This window comes from Tenrec ecaudatus, chromosome 6 (assembly GCF_050624435.1).
Source record: "Tenrec ecaudatus isolate mTenEca1 chromosome 6, mTenEca1.hap1, whole genome shotgun sequence".
NCBI lineage: Eukaryota > Metazoa > Chordata > Mammalia > Afrosoricida > Tenrecidae > Tenrec > Tenrec ecaudatus.
Window position 1 is genome coordinate 84,179,900 of NC_134535.1, and position 22,879 is coordinate 84,202,778.

Here is a 22,879-nt window from a genome sequence, read left to right on the forward strand (position 1 = left end):
GCAGCTCTGTCCTGTCCCTTAGAGTGGCTATGAGTCAGCATCTATTTGACGGAGGTCTGTTTGTTTGTTTAACCCTTTCTAAAACCCTTGACTTGGAAACCCTTGTGATTGAGACCCGCAGTACGAAATTCATTTTTTGTCTGAACTCATAACCATTGTCTCTCACAGATGGAGACCTAGAGAGACGGATTGATCCGTCGGGAGGTAAGAAGACAGGCAGGTAGACAGATAGGTGAGTGGCTGGAAAACAGATGTAATGCAAACGGACATCTCACAAAACGCTGTTGCCTACTACGATGTTTTAAATTCTGCTCTGTTTCACGGAAACGAATTCTGGACACAACCATAGCCACTCACAGCTTGAAGGCCAGTGCGCTCAGGGCTGTAGATTCCCGGTTATAAGGGCTCTCTCATGGGTGGGGGCTTCGTGAGGTCCCCTGAACACTCACTTCCCTGACCATACTCTGCATGGCTTGTTTGGCCTCAGCATTGTGAAATGAGCTGTTTCGTTGTTTGTGCCTTCTCCTCAGGACTGTGGGCCCCTAGAGGCAGGGACCATGCCAGGACGTGCTCCCCCCTGCCCACCATGGGCCCAACGCAGGGCCTGGCACGGTGGATCTACCTCTCTCCAGGTGTGCTTAAGAAGCGAATGGTGAGCAAGTTCCGGTTCCTGTCCCCACAAGCCTACCTGGGCCCTGCATGTGCCACAGGGCAGTCCTCAGGGACCTGGCAGCCCTCTCCTGATGTGGGAGGGAAGGAGGCTGGTGAGAGGTTGGGCAGAGAGAGGGAGTTCGTGTAAGCGGGCGTGCGTCAGTGCACATTTGCCAGCTTGGCCACCTTAGTCAATGCTCATGTGCGAGGCCGGGCAGCGGGGCCTGGGGCTGGTGATCTTGTGAAAAAGTACCATCCCAGTGGCATGGAAGGTCCAAGCAGAAGCCGAGCCAACCCTGGGGAAGCAGCGGCAGGAGTTTCTGGCCAGGGAGGGTTAGGCGGGCTAACAGGGTCAGCTGTGTACAGCTCTGTGGTACATGTAAGGCCATGTGGCAGGCAGGCAAATAGGTGGCACCTGGGAGCCATTGTGGGCACTAGCAGGAGTGGGGGCATGGGCGAGATGACTCGGAGGAGGAAGCTGCGGGCAGGCCCACTTGTTACAGCGTCTCTCCAGAGCGCTGGCGGCCTCTCCGACCCAGCTCCCAACCCTCATCACAACTGGCGGGGCCAGCGGCCAGGCCACTCATCCCGGGCGTCCACTCAGCTGACCCAGGCAGTGGGTGTCTCCACCCTGCTGGGGAGAGAGGAGCAGCGAATGCCAGGTCCAGGCTGTGCCAGGGTCATTACCAGAGGTGAGGAGGGAACCGGCTATCAGGGTTGGTCGTGTCCATGACTTTGCATAGGTCACCCAAACCTGTTTGACTCTCGACTCAGGGCAGCTGCAACGGCGCCACACCCTGACTCGTCCTGCACCCCAGGGTCAGCAGTGTCCACAACCCCCACCCGGGGGGGGGCAGGGCCCATTCTCAGTGTGCTGACCCCGTCAGGACCCCTCTCCTCCCCACCAAGGCTCTCTGCCTTTGCCTCTGCCTCCCACCCAGCTTGGTCTCCCCCAGCCCAGGTTCTTCATGTCAGCCTTGGAACCAGGTTCAGACCTGTTCACCTGGTCATCACAGCTGGGTAGGGAAGGAAGTGGGTCCAAACCCCATCTTATGGACTACGGAAGTGGAGGTTCAAGGATATGAAGTTGGCCCCCACCCCGTGGCACCCTGTTCCACCTGCCCTGTGGCGTGGGTCATGCCGTCCCAGCTGAATGGTGCCACGCCTCTTCACGGAAAGCTCAAGGATGGGAACTGTACTTAATTCACTTCTGGGTCGCAGCACTTAACACATGATTGGCACGGAGTAGATGCTCAAAAGATGTTTGATGAATGAAGGAACTAATGTGTGCCCAAGGTCAAACAGTTAGGAAGTGCTCACGCCAGAACTCAAACCCAGGTCTTCCTGGATTCCAACCCAGCACCACACCCTTCAAGCTCTTCCAAGGAGGCTGCCCTCAACGATCTGCCCGAGGAGACTCCCGCCCCCTCGGGCAGTCTGCCCACCAGACCCTTGAGCTCCAGCGTATGTTCCTGTCCCACCCACCACAGTCATGAGGGCAGAATCGTGGGAGGAGGTCTCAGCATGGCGATGACACCCCACCCTTTCCCTCAGAAGCCAGAAGTGAGCTCTGTAGTGCACATGCCCAGGCTGAAGGTGGCGGGCCCATGAAGTGCTGATGGGCCACCACCCTCCCCACTTCATTGGCCCTGCTCATCCGGCCATGGTTCCGCCTGGTACTGGGCCTGCCAGCTTCTCATGAGGGCCAGCCCAGGCCCTGGTATTCCCTGGGGTTGAGTCCAGGTGGGGCATCTAATCCCCTGCTCATTTTGCTGCAATTCAATATCGGTCTCGAATTTTCACGCTCTGCTGCCATCCTCCACCGTCCTGCCCCTACTTGAGAGGGAAGGGGAGGGGAGGAGAGGGAGGCCTACACAGATTCTGGGGCTCTTCTGAGGACCCTCGGGTACCCCTGGGGCTGACTAAGCCTTGAGACCTGCTCAGGGAGACATGTTGGCCTTGGGGTGGAGAAGCCACCGACCCCTTCAAGGGATCCAGGCCTGACAGTCCAGCGGGGCAGGGGTGGTGTGTGTGTGTGTGTGCGTGTGTGCACGTGCGTGCGTGCGTGATCCGGTCCTACCACTTGAGGATACCAAGCCACTCGGGCTCTCTGGAGCTTTAGTGGACTCTGTGTCAAGTACCTGGGCAGAACTCAGGCACAGGGACTGGGGGCCCCTGGCTCTGGGAAGTGCTTTGTGCCCTTGACACCCCCACCTTCCTTCCAGCAGTAAGGCTGGCACATTCTTTCTGGTTCCAGATGATGGGATGGGTCACTGCTCTCTTGGGGTTTCACGACACTCGAAACAGTTTGTTGAAACCATTCATCCGACCACCACTCACGTGCCGACCACCACTCACGTGCCAGGCACTGTCCTGGGCTCCGGAGCTCTATCAAGGGGCAAAGCTGATCGACATACTCGTCCCGGAGGGGCCAATGGTTTATGGGAAGTTTAGTGGATGGCTCCTTTCAGATCATGATCCGCCAGTTTAAGCCCCAGGAGTTGAAGAGAGAGAAAAAGAAAAACATTGGGGAAAAAAGTGTGCTCCGGTTTTTACCTTCACCCTGGCCTCACCATGACGGCTTGGATTTAGGTAACCTTAAACCGCTGCGATGACAGGTGTGTGTCGGTCCTCAGAAAGGTCCCATAGGAAAACTCCACAAAACCCAGACTCCCTGCCATCGAGTCCAGGTGCCTACTCACAGAGACCCTCTTTGGCAGGGTAGGACTGCCCCCGGGGGGTTCTGTCACTCTTTATGGGAATAGAAAGCCCCATCTTCCTCCTGAGGAGCGGCTGGTGGTTTTGAACCTGGACGGACCTTGTGATTAGCAGTTCAACGTGTAACCAGACTCGATGACCCTCAACTGCACATATTCCACTCCTCGGTGGAGACCCAAGAAAACGGAGATGGATGTTCTAGCCAAACCATGTTCAGCCATGTTCACAGCAGCACTGTTCACCCCACGCCCCACATGAAACTCCCACATGTCCGTCCTTCTGTCCGTGCACACGCGAACAAACAGAATCCAAACAATCAATCTCTATACACTAAAGTAGCATTCAGCTGTGAAAGGACTGAAGTAATGCTACATGTGACAGCGTGGGGGAATTTTGAAAACATATTAAGTGTTTTATCATTGTTACCCTGCACCCTGACTGGCTCGTCTCCTCCCCGAGACCCTTCTGTAATGGGATGTCCAGTTGCCTACAGATGGGCTTTGGGTCTCCAATCCACACTCCCTCTCATTCACAATGATGTGATTTTTGTTCTTTGATGCCTGATACCTGATCCCTTCGACACCTCGTGATCACACAGGCTGGTGTGCTTCTTCCATGTGGGCTTTGTTGCTTCTGAGCTAGATGGCTGCTTGTTTACCTTCAACCCTTTAAGACCCCCTGACACTCTATCTTTTGATACCCGGCACCAACAGCTTTTTTCATCAATTTGCTTATGCACTCATTTGTCTTCAGCGATCGTATCGGGGAGGTGAGCACACAATGATATGATTTTTTTGTTCTTTAATGCCTGATAACTGATCCCTTCGGCACCTTGTGATAAGCTCTAGTTCCTAAATGCTTCCTCCCCACCCCCACCCCAGACACCCACTATCATGATCCCAATTCTACCTTAAATCTGGCTAGACCAGAGGATGTACACTGGTACAGATAGGAACTGGAAACACAGGGAATCCAGGACCAGTGATGAGAATAGTGATCCAGGAGGGTGGGTTGGAAAGGGGGAACTGATTACAAGGATCTACATATAACCCTCTCCCTGGGGGACTGACAACAGAAAAGTGGGTGAAGGGAGATGTTGGACAGTGTAAGACATGACAAACTAATAATAATTTATAAATTATCAAGGGTTCATGAGGGAGAGGCGAGCAGAGAGGGAGGGGGGAAAATGAAGAGCTGATGCCAAGGGTTTAAGTGGAGAGCAAATGTTTTGAGAATGATGAGGGCAATGAATGTACAAATGTGTTTGACACAATGGATGGATGGATTGTGATACGAGTTGTATGAGCCCCAATAAAATGATTAAAAAAAGAGAAAGAAAACATATTAAGTGAAAGAATGGAGAAACAAAGCAGCATGTGTTGTAAAGCGTCCAGAATGGGTCGATCCACGGAAACAGAATGAAGACTGGCTGCTGCCTGGGAACCCGGGTCGGGTTGTGGGTGGGGAGAAGAAAGGCTCTTGACTGCTACCAGGATCCCCGACTTCCTTTGGAATGATGAAACATTTTCTAGTTCTAGAGAGAAGAGCCCTCCCCACCCAGTCGCCGCCCCTCCCCCTCCCCAGGGCTCCTTGGGTGGTGCCGCTGTCTGCATTTGCTCAGTGCACCGGAACTGCACGCTATGACGTGGTTGGAATGACAAACTTGATGTGGGCAGTTGCTATGGATTGAATTACTTGTTGTAAACCCTAAAGTTTATGCCTGTGGTTATAATCCCATTTGGGAATGGCTTGTCTTTTGTTATGTTAATAAGACAGGATTAATGTAGGGCATTCTCAACTTGATCTCTCTTGAAAAAAAAGTTTTATTGAGATTATAATGAGCATACCATACAATTCAGTAGTTCAATCATATTATGAAAAGTGCACTCGTCAGTCACTGCGGTCAACGTTAGAACATCTTTATCATACTCGTCCGTTGTTGATCCCCATCTGCCCCCAGCCTCCCCTTCCATGCCCCTAGGAAATGATTAGTCTAGTTGCTATCTCTATAGATTTCCCTATCCTGAATACCTTATACAGAAAAACATTCAAAACAAAGACCCCCCCCCCCCCAAAAAAAAAAAAGGACCCAGCTACAAAGAAGACAGAGAAAAACCTCAGTGGAAAAAAACGTAGGAAATATTAGAAAACTGGAATAAATTTTAAATGGATCAAAGGGGAGATTAGGCCTTAGTTTAAGTACAGCCGTGCAAACTCACTTTACAAGGCTCTCGGTCTGATGCATAGGGTCTTCACATCCCTGGATTAGGGTCAGAGGGGATTCTCTGGAGATTTAATCCATGTAAGGACCCTGCAAATGCATGTTGGGTTCCCATATCATTCATAGCACTCTGCAAACCAGGTGTTTACAATTTACTCTCTGATACTCTTCTCTCCTCTGGGTTTAGATTTTACTATTTACAATCCTTGGAGCACACTGGCTGGCGTGCTTCTTTCACGTGGACTTGGCTATCAAGTCCATCTCTTTTGCGATATAAAAGAGATCACATAGCCAACAGAGATGGGGAAGAGACACGCCACGCCACACGAGGATCCTCAGGAACGGAAGCTCAAAGGGATGAGCACCTTCCTTGAGAGCCGTCACCCTGAATTTGGACTTCCAACTTCTAAAGGATGGAAAAATAAATTTCTGTTTGTTAAAGAAATGTATGGTATTTGTGTGATAGCAGTGCTAGATGACTAAGACATGCATATTTTACACAATAAACAAAGAAGACGGAATGCTGCCATCTTTGAACACACTGCTCTTCCTGTCCTATGTATTGGCTCCGCTTTCGCCCAGAGCCCCCAACACCCATAGGACCTTACGCATGCAGCCCCTCTTAGTTCCCACATGTATCCTTCCGCTCTCAGCTCAGCATACGTTCTCAAGGAGGACCGAAGCCCTCTGTTACGTGCACGCAGAGCGCTAGGTGTGATTGTGGGTGAGCATTTGTCTTGGTCACATTTGTGGACTTTATATGATGGGTAGCTCCCCTCTTAAACGGTAAGTTCCAAGAGAGAAAAGAGAAATTTATGAAAACTTTAAAGAATTGCTTCCTGATGTATTTCCGGGGTTTAGTTTACTACAGGTAACTAAACATTACGGGTGCTGAATACATATTTATAGATGCATAAATGAATAAATATCCCTCGGGGTATTTATAGATACCATTGCAAAGAACAGGAGTCCCAGAGCACTTAGGGTAATTGGGTTCCGGCGAGACCTGTACACAGACCAAGGGCAGTCTTTTGAAAAAAACTAGGGGGTACTGCGTGGTTAAAAATCTGGAAAGGGGGGTGTCAGGGTTCTACCCTTTCATCATCCTTACTCAGGCTGTATGCCGAGCAAATAGTCCAAGAAACTGCACCCCGCGAGGAAAGATGGGGCATCAGGATCAGAGGAAGACTCACTAATCACTCCAAATATTTAGAGAACACAATCTTGCTGGCTGAAAGGGAAGAGGATTCGAGCCACTTACTGATGAAAATGAAACACTATAGCCTTCAGTAAGGATTGCACCTCAATATAAAGAAAGACAAAATCCTCACACCTAGGCCAATAACTCGCATCTTGATAAAGGGAGAAGATGTTGAAGTTGTCAAGGATTTATTTATTTATTTTTATTGCTTTGAGTAAAAATGCTACCAAAGATTTCTTCACAGTGTTCAAAATATTCATTTTCAGGGGACAGCACCGGAGACACAGTGTGGGAATTGCACCTGACCTGATCCCACCACACCGAGGCAAATCACTGGGGGAGTGCAGTGGAACAGCAAGGGAATGGAGTGGTAAGGTCCCCAGGGAATGCTGAAAGTGGACTTTGGGGCCAGGGCGTGGTGCCCCAATAGACTGGACTGGAAAATGCTCCCAAGAGCCAGCAAACGATCCCTGAACTAACTACAAGCTTTTCTCTTGTGAAATGTTTTGTTTGGATCTTTGTCAGTAGTTTGTTTTTGTTGTGTTGTTATCTGGTTGTATACTGTTGCTTTGTTTTCCTCTGTCTTGTTTTTGTGCATGTTAGTGTCTCCACAGGTCTGTCTGAATAGGACAGGCTGGATGAACTATCTGGAGGAAAAACAACGGGACCGACAGTTCCAGGGGGACTTGGGGTGGGGGGGTAGGGGGGGTTAAGGAAGTGGTGTTAACAAACACAGGGACAAGGGAACAACATGGGACCCAAAATGGTAGAGAGGGGGAGTGGCAGGCCTGGTGGGAAATGATCAAGGATAAGGTTGCTTAGAGAAGAGGTATACTCTAGCCCAGGTGGTGACAAAGCATGGTAGTAGGGCAGGAGGAAAGTCAAGGGAGATGGAGGAAAGAGCTAGGAGTCAAAGGGCATTTATAGAGGTCTAGACAAAGACATGTACATGCAAATATATATAGGAGGATGGAAAAATAGATCTATGTGCCTATATTTATAGGTTAAATATTAAGGTGGCGGAAGGACCTTGGGCCTCTACTCAAGCATTCCCTCAATGCATGAATACTTTCTTTTATTAAATTGGAACTCTATGATGCTCACTCTCCCACCACAACTGCTGGAGCCAAAGTGGGTGAACAAGTAAATGTGGTGAAGAAAGCTGATGGTGCCCAGCTATCAAAAGAGATAGTGACTGGGGTCTTAAAGGCTTGAAGATAAACAAGGGGCCATCTAGCTCAGAAACAACAAAGTCCACATGGAAGAACACACCAGCCTGTGTGATCGCGTGGTCCCGAAGGGATCAGTTATCAGGCATCAAAGAACAAAAAATCATATCATTGGCTGCACACCTCCATGATAGGATCGCTGAAGACAAATGGGTGCATAAGCAAATGTGGTGAAGAAAGCTGATGGTGCCCGGCTATCAAAAGAGATAGTGTCTGGGGTCTTAAAGGCTTGAAGGTGAATAAGCGGCCATCTAGCTCAGAAGCAAAAAAGCCCACATGGAAGAAGCACACCGGCCAGTGCGATCACGAGGTGCCAAAGGGACCAGGTATAAGGCATCATGCAAAAAAAAAAAAAGATATATGTGTGTATATGTATATATATGTGTGTATATATATGTGTGTATGTGTATATATATATACACACACATATATACCATATTGAATGAAGGGGGAAGTGCAGAGTGGAGACCCAAGGCCCAAGTGTTGGCCAATGGGGATCCCCTCATAGAGGAGTTTAGGAGAGGAGATGGGTTAATTAGGGTGCGAGGTAGTACCGATGAAGAACACAGCTTTCCCCCAGATCCTGGATGCTTCCTCCCCCCAACTACCATGATCCGAATTCTACCTTGCAGGGCTGGATAGGACAGAGGTTGTACACTGGTACATATGAGGGCTGGAGGCACAGGGAATCCAGGGTGGATGATACCTTCAGGACCAAGGGTGTGAAGGGCGATGCTGGGAGAGGGGAGGGTGAGTGAGTTGGAAAGGGGGAACTGATTACAAGGATCCACATGTGACCTCCTCCTTGGGAGAGGGACGGCAGAGAAGGGGGGGAAGGGAGACTCCAGATAGGACAAGATATGACAAAATAACGATGTATAAATTATCAAGGTCACATGAGGGAGGGGGGAGTGGGGAGGGAGGGAAAAAAAAAGAGGACCTGATGCAAAGGGCTTAAGTGGAGAGCAAATGCTTTGAGAATGATTGGGGCAGGGAATGTATGGATGTGCTTTATACAATTGATGTATGTATATGTATGGATTGTGATAAGAGTTGTATGAGTCCCTAACAAAATGTAAAAAAAGAAAAGAGGAGAAAAAAAAAGAAAATGATTAGGGCAAAGAATGTACAGATGTACTTTATACAATTGATGTATGTATATGTATGGACGGTTATAAGAGTTGTATGAGCCCCTAATAAAACGTTTAAAAAAACATGTAGAAATACATTTACAGACTAATCGGAATTGATATCTGATAAAAGTGGTCTCTCAGTTCAGTGGAGTTAAATGTCAACTCTTTAATAAATGGTCTTAGGACACACAGATAAAAGATATGCAAGAATGAAGAAAATATTCTAAAATTATTATAATGATTGCACAAATCTTCTTGATATGAGTGAACTATTGAATTCAATCATGTGTGGATTATGTGCCTCTGAAAATAATAAATAAATATATTGTTGTTAAAAAAATTAATTTGGGGATGAAAGTGCCTGACAGTCTTATCGATCAGTTCATCTGCATGCGAAACCTAGACAATCAATAAGGAAGACCAAAGAATTGATGAGGTTGAATTGTAGTGTTGGCAAAGAATTTTGAATATATCATGGGCTGTCAGAAGAATGAAAAATCTATTTGGAAGAAGTACAGCCATAACGCTCTATTTATTTTCCCTGGAATACAACTCCTAAACAAACAAACAAACTTTTTATTGTGGTTGGGTGAAAATTCACACAGCAGATCATCAGTTTTGCAGTGAATCTCTCTTCCAATAATTTTCTCTCTTCTCTCTCTCTCTCTCTCTCTCTCTCTCTCTTTCTTTCCTGCTCTGGAATTCTGATCACAATAAGGGCTCCCTCTTGGTGGTCTTCCACATTGCTCATAGGCTTTCTTCAGGCAGATTTGTTCTTGTGTCTCCTTGGCACACTCTAGCAGACGGGTAAGGACAGCTTTGTCTTCAAGCTCACTAGTTTGACCTCCCATTGATTCCCTTCTGCTCCTTTGTCCAATCAATGCATCACCTGTTTCTGAAAACAGTATCAATCCTCTGGGTTTCTATGGACTGCTTTGTGTGGTTTCTAGTTTTCTGTTTCTTTGATCAGTTTGTTCTTTTCCTGGATTCATCGACAGTCTCTCTTCTTCTTCTTCATCTTCCTTGATTTCATCTTCCCCTTCCTCGATCTCTGTCAATCTATCGAAGAGTCTAAAGACCATTCTTTCGCATTCCTCATCGGGTAGCTCTGACGCCATGTCCTCCTCAGAAAAGGTTGTTGACTTGTTTTGGCCGCTTGTGCGAACAGCCCACCCTGACCGGGTTAGCGTGAACTGTAAATGTCTGCTGTCTCAAAGGCTTTGTGAGATTCTGTTTGCACTGAGTTAGTGATGGCACGCGGGCATGCGCTTAGACACCCACCGCCTCTCTCGAGTGTGCGTGCAGTTTTCCGTCCGTGCAGCACAGCACAGTTGAGGGTGGTGTGGCTGGCCTGTGTGTGACTGCTTCCTATGGAGTGGGATAAGGGAAAAGGGGAGAGAGAAAAATAAGAATGGAACTAATGAAACGATTGGTGAAAAAAGAAAATTGTTTTAAAAGAGAGAAAATAAACAACAGCAAAAAGCAAGAAAGAAATGCCAGTGGGTGAACACAGGAAAACAGCAGCAAATAATTTAATGACCACAATGAAAGAAAGGAAAGGAAACCAAAAGGTAACACTGAGGAGGGGAAAGAAAGAGGAAGAAGACCAGCCAGAGAAAGCAGAGAAAAGGAGAATTAAAAACAATGGAAGGAAAGGAAAATTTAAAAAAAGCATAAAAGACAGGAGAGACCTGGGACAGGGGCAGGACCCATAGTGGAGAAAGCTGTGGGGGACAGGGCATCGGGTATGGGTTGGCACCCTCTGCCAGCCACGGAGATCAGGGGGTTGGGGTGAGGGATGGTCCGTCCTAGATTGAGTTCCTGCCAGCCTGAATGTTCTCCGGGGTCAGACTTAGATGGCGGCTGAGGAAAGGGCCTCTGGATGGCTAGGGGCAGGGAAGGCGTTGGAAGAAGGAGTTCCCGAGCACCCAGGGGTGGCCAGGGACGTGGCACTGAGTGTTCTGTTGGTCTGATGAGGGAGCAGGATCACATGTTCCTAGGCACCGCTCTGACCTCAGGCAAATCAGGGGGCTGTGCAGGGCAGGGGTTGCTGGCTGGGTGAAAATGGGGCCGGTTCTTTTCCCGATCACCAGGGATGAGTGAGAACCAAGGAAGGATCCCGCCTTTCTTTTTGCTGGTCACCGATATGCCAGGCCATTGTCTTGATGGACCGCTGCTTGCAAAAGTTCAAGTTGACCGCACCGTAGGCGGCTGACCGATAATTCACCTGCCTGTCTCCTCTCTCACCGCTTTTTCTTCTCCTAGTTGGTGCGCAGTCTGCTTCTGTATCCTTTCCTCTGAGCCTCAGCGTGGCAGGATTTTCATCCGAATCCTCTCATTTGGTCCCTCGTGTCTTTGTTTTATGTTTTTTTGGGGGGGAGGGGTCATGCTCTCTGGATTTTATGTAATTATTATTTTTTAACTTGGCAAAAATCTACACAACAAAACATGCTCCGGTTCAACATTTCCTACATGTATAATTCAGTGCCGTGGATGATACTCTGCGTGTTGTACAACCAGGACTGATATCCCTCTCCAAACGGTTCCACCACCGTGAACGTGAACCCAACGCCCCCCCAAGCGACAACTCTCCCTCCTTCGCCCACGGGAACCATTGGTCACGTTTGGTTTCTGTTCTATTTTTAGTGGTTTCTTGATATAGCTCATGTCTTTGTTACAGAGGCTCTGTGTAGCATGTCTGCCTAGTTTGCCATCTTGTCAGAATTTGAGAATATAACTTTTTTTTTCCTGGATAAAGGATTTATTGGTGTTTATTTTTGGGAAGTTTTACTGGTATGTACATCACATATCGCATAACTTAATCGTTCAGCACATTGGGAAGGCTCTGCAATCATCACCACCATGAACTTGAGAACATTTTCTCCCAGTCCTCATTGGTGTTTGAGCCCTATTTTTCCCCATCCCCCCCCGTCATGCCACAAGCAATTATCAATGTAGTTACTGTGTTTAGAGATCCACCTAGCCTGGATTTCACATACGGAAAAGCTTCTGAAACACCAATAAGAAGCAAACAAATAAAACCCAACAAGAATGAACAACACATAGAAAAACCGCAATAAAACGCAGAAAATATTAAACATCGAAACAACTTTAAAATGGATCAAAAGGGAGATCAAATAAGGTATTACTTTTTAAAAAAGGTATCACATTTTAACCCAAATACATAATCGACTTGCAATGTTCTCTGACTATGGTCAGAGAGCTTCTCCCAAGGCTTCGTCCATGTGGGGACCCTGCAAATGGAGTTTGGGCTCCCACTGTCATCTACAGCTTTCTGCAAACCAGGTGTTCACAACTTCAGCTCTGACACCATTCCCTTCTTTGGATTTCTGCTTCATTGCTCAGCATCCTTGAATCACACAGGCTGGTGTGCTTCTTCCATGTGCACCTAGCTGACACCTCACTGACATGACTGCTTGCCTTTAAGTAGCCTTTGAGACCCCAGAAGTGATTCTTTCTGAAAGCAGGGCATCAGCTAGCTTCTTCATCACACTTTGCTACAGCGCCCATTTCATCAGCGACCTCTTCATGAGCGTGAGCATCAAGCAGGCTTCTATCACAAGAACTAACGGTTCCTAGGTTGGGGCTAGAATTAAGTGCAAACGCCAAACCCATTCATATAAGCTATGATTTCTGTATGTGTCTGCTTCATTTTAGGGGCATCATTTTATGATCGAGACCATTATATATCATTCCTCTGGGACATAAGGTAATTCTATTGATAGTATCGTTAATTTGAACAATGGTATAGAATTGAAAACACTGCTGAGAAAAGGAAATGATACAGGCATAGGCTAACTTCAGACCACAATGAACGACTCGTTATCTTGTTCAGGCTAAACTCTTAAGTGACTGGACACCACACAAACACCAGGGTAAAGCTTTCAATAACACTCACTCACAAAGGCAGGACCATGCCCACCCGGTTAATACATGGCATAATAAAGCAAGATGGGCATGGAAATAGTAATATACAGTAGTCCCGGGCCACCATTTAGCGGGCACCTTCAAAGCAAGAGATCTGAACCAAGTCCAAGACTGCTAATTCCATAACTTTGGGATAGTAGTCACCTTCTCCTGACACTACAGACTTTCCATCTTAAGTTCAGGCAAGTTTGTTGGTTACTTAAAAACTGCTCCAGGTGAGTTTGAGGTGAAGCCCAGTTCACTTCGTGGGGTTTCCTCATAGACTCCGTCTGGTGTGACTTACGAAGGATGTGTGTGTGTGTGCCCCTCAAAAGGACAGTCCCCAAAGTCTAACATGGCTTATGTCATCAAGGGCTGGATAGCAACTAGCTTAAATGTGTCTAATTCAGACCATAGTACCGTGTGTATTTTCCCCTTGGGCCCGATGTAAGTATGGTTAAGCATTTTGCCCAATGGGAAGTTGCTCCTCCCAGTTTACCCCACCAACAGAAATGTACCTATGTACTCGAGTATAAGCTGGCCAGAAATGGTCAAACGTTTTATTTGGAATATTTCAGGTCGGCTCATACTCGAGTATATATGGTAATCGCCATCTCTCCCCACATCTTGACTTGTGTGTCCAGTAAGTTTCTACATCACTTGTAGGATGTCTGCTGATTTGGGGTGACCTTAGAACAATGTTCCATGGCAGCAGATGGTCTTCTCCCTCTTTCCCCATCTTGAACTAATGGACCCCAGCTGAGGTGAGGTCTCCTTAGTCAAAGTGGTTTCTAAGCTGTACATATAAAAAAAAGATGTACATGTAAAGGAGGTGGTAGGAGGTTCGTGGGCACTAGGCAGGCTCCCTATCTCGTTGAGAGCAGACTAGAGGATTTGTGATCTGAGACTAGATGCCTGCCCTGGCCTGGGTGTACTCGTATGGACTCGTACAAGATTTGCCCTTTTGTGACGGACTGACTTCACTCAGCATCTTGGTTTCTCAGACTACCCTTGACATGAGGTGCTTCGTTGCTCTTTTTTTGGGGGATACATAGTATTCCATTGTGGGTATGTACCATAGTTTCTTTATCCATCCTTCCACCGATGGGCATTTGGGCTGTTTCCACCTTCTTGTGACTGAGAACTGTGCTGCGATGCACATAGGCGAGTGTACATCTGCTCGGGTTCTATCTCATTTCTTTGGGGGTGTATGTGCAGGAAAGGCATTGCTGTGCTGTATGGCATTTCTACTCGCAGTTATTTAGGTAGCACCATCTGACTTTCTACAATGGTTGTACATATTTATAAGTTATAATCTGTCTGAACCCTCTCCAACTTTTGTTATTCTTTTTTCCCCTTCAAAATTGGGCTATCATTGTGGCTGTGAGGTGCTATCTCATCATTGTTTCGATTTGCATCTCCTGGATGGCTAGTGACTGTGAGCAGTTTCTCAGTGTTTGTTAGCCCTCCAGGGGCTGTCCTCTGTGAATGATCTATTCATGTCTTTTGCCCACCTTTAATTGGATTGTTTTTTCCCCCCACTGAGGTGTTGCAGAATTTTATAGATTTTAGTAATTAGTCCCTTGCCTGTTGTTTCATTGCTAAACCTTTTTCCCAATCCGTGGGCTCTAATTTTGCTCTTTTTAATAGATGTCTGTCATCTATTTTGTCTTCCACCGTGTGTACTTCTCTTATTATATTTGGTAGTACGTGCATGCCCTGCAGCAGGGCCCTTAAGTTTGTCCCAATTTTCTGATTGATGATCCTTAAAACTCTGGCCTTTACACTTAGGTCTCTAATTCATCTTGATTTTGTTTTTGTGCCTAGGGCGAGGTGTGGGTACTGATTCAGTCTTTAGCAGATGGAGATCCAATTTTTCTAGTAGCATTGGTTGAAGAGGGTGTCTCTTTCCTATTTAATGCTTTTGGGTCCTTTGTTGAAAACCAGCCACCTGTAAATGGATGCTCTTATTTCAGGATTTTATGTCCTGTTCCATTGGTTTATGTATCCATTGTAGCAGTGCCAGGCTGTTTTGATTACTGTGCCTGTGTAGCAGGTTTTGAGGTCATGTGCAAGGCCTCCTAATTTGTTATTCTTTAAGAACTTCTTTGCTTATCCTGGCCCTCTTCCCTCTTCATATGAAGTTGGTCATTAGTTTTTCATCTCTTTGAAGAATGACCTTGGGATTTGGGTTGAATTTGTAGATTGCTTTAGGCAGTATTGACATCTTCACAATATTAAGTTGTCCTGTTCATGAACTTGGATATTCTTCCATTTGTGTAGGTCTCTTTTGGTTTCTTGGTCTGTACTTTTCTTTGTATAGGTCTTTTGATTCTTTGGTTAGGTTTATTCCCAGGTATTTAATTCTTTTGTGTGGCTGTTGTAATGGTATTGTTTTTCTTTTTTTAAATTAATCATTTTATTGGGAACTCACAGATATTGTAACAATGCATACTTCAATTTGATCAAATGTATTTGTATAATTGCTGCCAGCATCAGTTTCATAATATGTTCTTTCGTTTTGAACTCCTTGATATTAGCTCATCTTTATCCCCTCACTCCCCTGCCCTACCCCCCAGCAGCCTTAAATATATTATATATTATTGTTATTTTTGGCTATCTTACATCTGTCAATGTATCCTTTCACCTGTACTTCTGTTGTTCGTCCCCCTCAAGTGGTATTGTCCTCATTGCTATCAGTTCCCCCTTTCCCTCCTTCCCACCCTCTCTTCCTGTACCCCCGGGAATCATTGCTCCCATTACTGTTTCTGGAGGGTTATCTATCTTGGCTTTCATGCACCAAGCGATCTTAATTGCACAAATGGACCTATGCAGGTCTGACAAGAATAATGAGGTAAAACAAAGTCCATAACAGTAAGGGGGAGGGAAATTACAGATCTATAGGATAGTTATGTACTTCATCAGTGCTATACCGCTCCTAGAAATATCATTCCTTCTGGTGGCCCTTCTGAGAGAGACTGTCCAATTATTTTACAGGTCAGTTTTGGGTCTCCACTTTGTCCACATTCCTTCGTGTCAATTTTATTGCTTGTTTTTGAATTCCTGATTCCTATTCCTGTAGACATGTCATGATCACACAGGCTGGTGTGGGCTTTGTTGTTTCCCTGCTACATAGCTGCTTGTTTAACTACAAGCCTTTAAGACCCCAGATGCTATATATTACTTTCGTTTTCTTTCTTTCCTTTTTTTTTGGGCACATATCTTTCAATAGCCAGGCACCATCAGCTTTCTTCACCACATTTGCTTATGCACCCATTCTGTATTCAGTGATAGTGTAGGGAAGGTGAGCACCATCCAGCGCCACATTGTCAGAACAAACCGTTCTTGGACTGAGATGAGATTTAAGTTGAGGTCCAAAGTCTATCTGTTTCCTTGCTATATTTACACACACACACACACACACACACACACACGAACGAGTACACCAGTCATTATATATTTACATGTATACATATCTATATTTATGCCTATATATGTATTTTTTACTCTGTTCTTCTTTCTTCTTTTCTCCTGCCCCACCATCATGCTTACCCATTTCTCACCTCTCAGTAATTCCTCTCGGATATGTTTCAATTGGGCCAACACAACCAGGAATGCTACACCCTCCTCATGTTGATTTTAGATCCCTTGCTATTCCCCTGTGTCTGTTGCTATGGGTTCACCCCCACCCCCAGCCCCCCGCCCATTTGGTCCTACTTGATTTTTTCTAATTTTTTCTCTCTTTTTTCTTTTGGAGTCTACCTATTTAAGAGAGGCAGGATAAACAAGCCCATGGAGATAGAAACGGGCGGGGGATGAGCCCATAGCAACAGGTGTCTCCCTTCACCCACTTTTCTGCTGACCGTCCCCCAGGGAGGGGGTTAAATGTAGATCATTGTGATTAGTTCCCCCTTTTCCTCGCACCTTACCCTTATTCTCCTGGTATCGCCACTCTCACCACTGGTCCTGAGAAGTTTATCAGTCCTGGATTCCCTGTGTTTCCAATTCCTATCTGTACTAGTGTACACCCTCAGGTCTAGCTGGATTTGTAAGGTAGAATTGGGATCATGATAGTGGGGGGAGAAAGCATTCAAGAACTAGAGGAAAGCTGTATGTTTCATTGTTGTTACACAGCACCCTGACTGGCTTGTCTCCTCCCCGGAGGAATTTCCCTTCTATTCTCATTTTATTGAGTTTTTTTTTTAAATCAGAATGGGTGTTGGGTATTGTCAAATACCTCTTTTGCATTGATTGCTAAGATTATGTGGTTCTCATTCTTCGTGGTGCTTATGTGTTGGATTACCTCGATTGGTTTCAAATGGTGAAACATGCTTGCATCCGTGGTATGAATTCCACTTGGTCATTATGAGTTTTTTTTTATGTGTTGTTGGATTCTATCGGCCAGAATGTTGCTGAGAATTTTTGCAACTATGTTCCTGAGGGGCATGGCTCTGTAGCTCTCTGTCTTTGTAGGGTCTTTGCTGGGTTTTGATATCAGGAGGCTTACTCTTGCTTCATCGAATGAGTTGGCTGCTCCTCTCTATGACGTGGAATAGTTTGTGTAGAATGGTGACAGATTTTCCCTGAATTCTTGGGAGAATTCACCTGGGAAGTCATCTGTTCCTGGCTGGAAATTTTGTGGGGACTCCTGCCTGTTTCTTCCTTTGTTATGGGTCTGTTCAGGCTATCTACATCCACCTGTGCCGACTTGGGTTGATGGTGTGTTTACAGGTATTTCTCCATTTCTTCTAGATTATCAAACTTGTTGGAGTACAGTCTTTCGTAGTGCTGTGTTATTATTATTTTCATTTCATTTGGATGTTTGCTCTCCCTCTTTTCAACTCTAACCACAGATATTTACATCTTTTTGCTTAACTTTGTTAAGTTTGTGGGAGGTTTGTTGATTTTGTTAATCCTTTAAAAAGATCAACTTCGTGTCTGGTTGACATTTTCTATTGTTTTTTCTATTTTCCAGTTTGTTTACTTCTGTTCAAATTTGTAGGATTTCTTTGCTTCCGATGGTGGATGGTTTGTGTTGTTTCCCTTGTTCTAGTTGTTGAAGATGTGCTAAGGTATTGATTTTGGATTCTGCCTCTTTTTCATGTGTGCATTGATTGCTATAAATTGCCCTCGGATAACTTTTTATTGTGTCCCCAAATCTTGATATATGTTATCATTTTAGTTTAATCCAAGGAATTTAAATTTTTCATCCCTTATTGGGCCTATTACCCAGTCGTTTTTAAGTAGGCTGTTGCTCAGTCTCCATGTGTTTGTCTTTGAAGCAGACTAGCAAAAGGAACTCCACTTTTGGAAGCTGCTAAATGACTTGCCCGTTCCTTCTTCCCATCTTGGAAAGTTGAATACTAGTTGACCTACCTGTTTTCCCTCCACTTATGGGAAAGTCTCTGCTGGTGATTAATTTTAGAATGTACTCCCATGTCCCCAGGTTCCTGACACCACAATCAGTTTTGACTATTTTTCAATATATCATTTGTTTTGATTATTTTCCAATATGGTTCCTTTTGATGTTGTAATCTGAATGGTGTAGTTAATCTTGTCATGATAACCAGGATGATATAATTAATTTTAGTATTGTTTCTGTTATGATCATCTTATTATGGTAATCAGGATGTTACAATCAATTTTAATATTGTTTCTGTTATGATAAGGAATGTGCCTTATAATGCATGCTTACTCTTGTTGAAGTTACAATTAATCCATTAATGTTGCTTTCTGCCTCTGTCCATGCTTGCTTGAATCCTAGACAGGTGATAAATGAAGTTTTGCCTTTAAAGGTGGACCGAAATGTGTACTCTGGACTGCAATCAAAGAATTGCTGCTTTTAGATTCTCCCAGTCTGGTGGTAACCGGATAAAGACTCTTCTAAATTATCAAAATATGATGGTGGCTGTCATTTATTTGAACTCATAAAATCTTTATGTTCTTATTCTATTATTGATTTCCAGTTCTATAGCCTTGTGATCTGAGAAAGGAGCTGGTAGGATCTCAATGTTTTTATTTGTTGAGGTTTGCTGTGTGACATAGCATGTGCACTATTCTAGAGCACGTGCTGTGTGTCCTAGAGAAGCATGTATGCTGTGGTGCTGCTTAGTGGCCTGTTCTTTATATGTCTAGGAGGTCGGCTGGTCGATTGTGCTCTTCAGTTTCTTCATTCAGTTTCTTTGCTGATGATCGGTCTTTCCTCGAAAGTGGTGTCTTGAAGTCACCTACTATTATTGTCCAACTATTTAGAACATTTTCTTTTCCTTTTTTTTTAATGGTTAAATTGCTTTTAAAACGAATTGGTAATAACACCCTCTTGCATTCATGGTTTGCTCCCCCAAGATCCTCACCCTCCCTATTTACCAAATTCCACCCCTACCTGATCCAGTATCATGTTCAATCCAGTATAATCATGATTACAATGATCTCTATCCAATACTAAAGCTGTTGGAGACTCTTAATCTGAATAGACACTCTGCAGATCAATTTTGGGCTCCCACTGTCCTCCATAGCCATCGACAAATTGGTTGTTTGCTATCTAGGCTCTGGTACTTTTCCCGTTGTCATATTTGAATTTTGTTATTGTCATCTTTGGATCGCACAAGCTGGTGTGCTTCTTCCATGTGGACTTAGTTGACTCCTTGTTTAGATGACTGCTTGGTTGAATACAAGCCTTTAAGACCCTGGACACTATTCTGATTGCTAGCCAGGCACCATATACATTCTTCACCACACTTTGCTGTAGCACCTAATCTTCAGTGATCATTTCATGAAGGAGAGTACCAGGGAGGGCCATGTTATCAGAACTAACTGTTCTTGGATTGGGGCTAGAGTTCAGTGGGAGCTCAGCATCCATCCGTTTTTCCCTGAGATATGCATGGACTCCGGTTGACTTTGGCAGTTGTATTATGACAGAATCAAAACCCCATACGACCAACGACCCCAACAACAGCAACAAACCAACTAGCAGACAACAAAACACACAAACAAAAGCAAACAAACTAAAGGCAGGGAAACAAAATCCCATAGAAACAGAAAAGTAAAACATTGTCAATCGTCCCCCTGGGGGATAAGGTGATTACACTGGACACATCATCAAGTATTCCAGTGACCCAGCACTCTGGACCCTGTTGGTGTCAGGAGTCTATGCAGGCACAGCTCCACCACGAGCCCCATCCCTTGAGTTGTTGCTCCACACAGTTCGATCCCATTCGACTGAGCTCTGTTTACCCGAAGCATGGGCATTGATGATGGGGGAAACTTCCTGGATCCATTCTTCCAAGTTCATATCCCTGCCCAATAGATCAAAACCTGTCAAGTCACTGAGGAGGGGTATTAATGTATGGTGATTCTGCATCCTTTTCCCTTGGACACCCACCAAGGTCCAATGACTGCCACCTCCATAGGTCTGGGACATACATTCTCTGCTTCCTCTCCCACCCAAGTACCCCAGTCCTCAGTCCAAGGGTGCAGGCACCTTTGAGGCAGGGCACAGTTCATTCTGCTGGGCTTCTGGTGTAGCCCCTTGGTTATGCCATGCTGCCCTCAACTGTCAAGCTATTTATACCTGTGAGAACTTGATTGATGTAGTTTGAAATTCTTTCATTGGGTGCGTACATGTTTATTAAGGCTATCTGTTCAGGGTGCAGGCCAGGAGGTCGAGAAATGGGAAGAGCCAATCCTTCTCTGAGGCTGTCCCAAGGCTCAACTGCTAAGACTATTCATTAGCCCAGAACCAAGAAGATTCCAGCTTCTCTACTTAGTGGGGTCACAGCCCCCAACCTGCTCAAGATCTTGGTGACCTCTGAGGTGCTGCTCATTGGTCCAGAACTTTTTGAGGGGAAAACAAAAGAAGTTTATGAGCTGGTGAAGAATCCAGGGAAGTTCCTCTGCAGTGCAGGGACCAGATCACAGCAGGGAATGCAGCTAGAAAGGATCATGTGGAAGGCAAAGCTGTGATTTCCAATAAAATGATCAGTTGTTACAGTAAGCAGGCATCAAAACTGCTTTCACCAAAACATGGGGGAGACAGCTTTCCTTGTTCCCCAGGGTGGGATGATTCCCTTTGAGTGTATGTGTAGAAAAGCAGCAACTTGTTCTTTTTCCAAAAGGAACCCTGGCATCAAGGAAGACTACAACTTTGACCCACCCAAAGTGGGTATGTTTTTCAATAACGACCCACCGTGGTCTGAGGAACCGCTAATTGCGGCGAAATTTTGCTTTGCTAAATTTGAGATCGGCCAAACTGAAATGGATAGCATGATTCATGTCACACAGGCCATTTTGGAAATACTGGAGAAATCTGGTTGTTCCAGGTGTGTCCATTGGTTGACATGGAGATTGAACTTGCTGTTGATGTAACCACCAAAAGAATTTTCTGGCTGATGTTATTGATGACGATTCCTGATGATTCCTGGAGACTCTGGCCACCAGGGGAGGAAAGCCAACAGCAGGACAATCAGTCATATCAGAACCTCAACGAGGTAACTTCTGAAAGTCAAGAAAAATTTTGAGTGGGCTGCAGAAAGAGGAGAGCTGCTTCTGAAATCACAAAATCAGTGCAAGGTTGTAGAACCGATGGCTCCAACCTCTGCCTCCATCACTGTGAGAAACTGAGGCGGCTTGGGAAAATGTTGGCATTCCATGTGAACTTCAAGGCTCAGCTGCCTGTAAGAGCCCAGACGAAAGTGAGGATTAAAGCCGAGTACGAAGGGCATGGCAGCCATTCCGTCTTTGTGCTGATAGCAGGTAGGGGCCATGGTTCAGGACCAGTGCTGCCGGTCACACTGCGTATCCAGATGGAAGAGAGAGCACAGAAAGATGGAAGAGAGAGCGCAGAAAGAGGCGAAGTGTGCAGGTTCAGCGACAAGGAGGGGCAAAAGAGACCTTGGGTGTGGTTTGGGTGTAGACGCTGAAGTTTGTTGCTAGGACAGCATGAAGGTGGGCGTGTCTGTGCCCTCAAAGTGGGGTGTGGGTGGAGTGTCCAGGAAGGAAGTCCTTGTTTGGGTGGCTGTGCTAGAATCTACAGGTCTGACTGTTTTGGCCTGGGGGTGGGGTGCGGTGGGTGGAGGTGTGAATTCTCAGAAGTTAGGGTAGCACTGGAAGACAACACTGGAATAAAACAGAGAGAACAAGAAAAAAATAATAACAATAATATAATAAAATACGGTACAAAAAGTGAAGAAACTAAAATAAGTGAAAAATAAAACTGCCTTGTCGGTAGAGATGTCTGCTCCTTTGGTAGTGTTATTATGTGTCTATGTGCTGCGTGGGTGAGGTGGGCATCTCGGGGGTGGGGAGGGCACAGGAGAACAAAGCAGGGAAGAGGACGAAGGGGGAAAAAACGGAGCAGAGTGAAGCTTGGGTATGATTGTGCCTGTACCAAGTTGCCCACACTCCGTTTGTCTGTGAGTCTGTCCTACTGTGGTGTCTCGTGTGTTGCTGGAAGCGATGTCAACAGTATTTCAAATGCCAACAGGGTCACCCAAGGTGAGCAGTTTCAGCAGAGCTTCCAGCCTTAGAAGAGACTACCAAGAAGGACTAGGCTGTCCACCTCAGAGGAATTAGCCGCTGAAACGCTGATGGACAGAAGCAAAACACTGTCAGATACTGAAAGCCTCATGACAAGATTCAGAACATGGTCAGAGAGTGTGCCAGATGATCCCCTCAGGTCGGAAGGTACTGGGCATACGACTGAGGAAGAGCGGCCTTCTCTGAGTAGGATGCAGATGGAGTCCAGCCTATGGGACCTTCACCCGCTGATGGGGCCCAACTCAAAGGGCGAAGAACGAGCGGC

The 22,879-nt window shown here is 45.8% G+C and overlaps 1 pseudogene; it reads left to right on the forward strand.

Annotated features, from left to right (window-relative positions):
* The first annotated feature begins 1,111 nt into the window (after nucleotides 1-1,111).
* LOC142451510 (bifunctional phosphoribosylaminoimidazole carboxylase/phosphoribosylaminoimidazole succinocarboxamide synthetase pseudogene) lies at nucleotides 1,112-21,998 on the forward strand (annotated as a pseudogene).
* The last annotated feature ends 881 nt before the right edge of the window (nucleotides 21,999-22,879 follow it).